We start from the raw sequence: 2,405 nt of genomic DNA, 5'->3' as shown, positions 1-2,405 counted from the left end.
AATAACAAGCTACATATAAATAGCAACGAATCAATTAAGAAACTAAGAAAAGCTTACTACTCAAAACAAGTCTATCAGTCATTCAAGTGAAGACGAGAGGAACTGATCCCCATTGCATCATCATCGATGTCATTAAAATAATGAATTCATCATCTGAGTTCATCAGAGCTCAAGAAAAATCAATTTTTCCATCTACTCTCCAAATAACAATATAGTTCATAAAGTCACTCATTTCAACTTCCAGTGCTCAAAAGGATGATCAGTCTGAGGCAATTACACAATACTACTTCTAAAATCTTTTCCAAAACCCAGTCTTTGCCCACTGACCATGATGGAACTTTATAAACCAATCGACTTTCAGCTCAGCTTGGCACTCTGAAAGCATCTTGAGGATGGATTCAAAGTGTTGTCAGCACTTTTCTGTCCATCATCTATCTTGAGAACAAGTTCTTCTCTAGAGATAATAGAATCATAGAATGATAGAATTGCTTAGGTTGGAAAAGACCTTAAAGATCAAGTCCAATCTCAACCTGATCATACTATCTTAAAGCTACTACCCACTAGCTACTTTAAACAACTTATTTAGACTGTATTGTTACATTGTTATACAAAGGCCATACTTGCATTTCTTTCCTCTGCACACCTTTCTGACTCTCTGCAAGAAGAAAGTGGTCCCCTGTTCCTTCTTAACCACAGATACACCCATGAACAGGCACCTCACTTTCACACATCTTGTACAAGCTCTTAGTAGGGATACAGGTAAAAACGTGGACCAAGATTTGCTTTCCAAGATTTGCTATCTCATACAGCAATGAAATCAGTAGCGATAGTAATTTGTCTTCTTCCAACAGACTAACAGCCAAAGCTTCAAAGCTCCTATGATGGGGTAATATTTTCTACAAGTCCTAAAAAAAAGATGAAATTAGATTTTTTTTTTTTTTTTTCATTTATGACTGTAGAAAGAAATAAACCAAAGCAAGAGAGCTTGGTTGTTTTTATTACTATTATTATTATTTCTTCACCCTCTCCCTCCCCTCAGCTACAACTGTTAAGTACAAACAGCTTTGATCTCAGACATGAAATCAGGCTCCTGATTCTCTTACATGACTTTTTGGAGCCATTCGGTAATAACTGCTTTTCAAATGTGTTTTTCTCATCTCATAGAATAGCATGTTAAGGTGTCAGTCTCCCAGAATATTAGCTCGGCTTTCATTAATGCTAACAGGATTAACTTCAGTGTATATCAGGGAAAAGCTGTGCCTACAGAAAAATAAATTTTTGTTATCTTTTTGACACTAAAATAATAAGGATATTAATCTTCCTGTGAGTATAACTGTGGTAAGAAATTAAGTCACCGTTTTGCACCATGTGTTTGAGGTGAGAATTGGATGGCACCTGTGGCATGTTTTTATAATGATGCAAATATGCTATAAGCAGACCCACATTTAATGAATGATTGATTGAATGCAAAGATTATTAGCTCTTAATAATTATGATTCACTAAGTCAAAATTTAACACCAACTCATCCTGCACCAAAGCAATGTCTATCCTATAGGCATACTGGGTCCCTGCTTTTTAAAGATCTCTTAAAACCAGAAATCAATTTGACCAATAGTCATTTGAGCAAGGACGGCTATTTTAGAAAAGTCTCTGAAGATGCGAGTGAGAAAACCATCCTGTTATTCATTGGGAAACATTTCATCACGCTGTTTTCTTATTCAGATGTGGGCCATCTCTGAATGCCATTAGCACCTCATTCTCATTCAGACTATGCTTTTGGGAACACTTTTTTTATGTTGCACCATTCAACCACTTAAGTATTTAAAGAATATATGCTCTTGGTCAGAACTCCTGCGCAGAAGTAAATGTAAATCATATAGGGAAACCCATTTCAGTGATCAGTACTGAGCTTGCAAAAATCTTTTCGATTTGATGTGGTGAATTATGCCCATTAGAGATTAAACGATTAAACTCACTTTGGTTCTCTCAGTTCTTGATTTGAATGTATTCTACATTTCCAAAGTTTGATCTTCATTAACTCAAGGAAGATATTTTTCTAAAGTGCTTTTGACATAGAGTCCCCCCCCTTCCATGCTAAAGGATCTATGGGAAAAGAGAAAAAAATTCAGAGGAGATTACACTAGTGAAGTCAGGGGCATCACAAAGGCAGTAGCACAACTAGAAATATGCAGTTATAGGAATTTGTGGTTCCACATTTTGCTGAGTGATCACAGGGATTTGCCCCCAACAGTTCCAGCCCTCTACTCACACACAGAGTGACACATCAAGAATACTTTCTAATCCTAAATAGGAATTGCTGAATTGCTGTATTTCAACAGAGAGGGGATAGAGGGGAAAAAGAAAAAAAGGGAAAGAAAGAAAAAAAGGGAAAGAAAGAAAGAAA

Source organism: Lagopus leucura, unplaced genomic scaffold, assembly GCF_019238085.1.
Source record: "Lagopus leucura isolate 7727_CA_CO unplaced genomic scaffold, USGS_WTPT01 Super-Scaffold_100159, whole genome shotgun sequence".
NCBI classification, from domain to species: domain Eukaryota; kingdom Metazoa; phylum Chordata; class Aves; order Galliformes; family Phasianidae; genus Lagopus; species Lagopus leucura.
The sequence above is the reverse complement of the archived record's forward strand: the minus strand, read 5'-3'. Positions refer to the sequence as shown.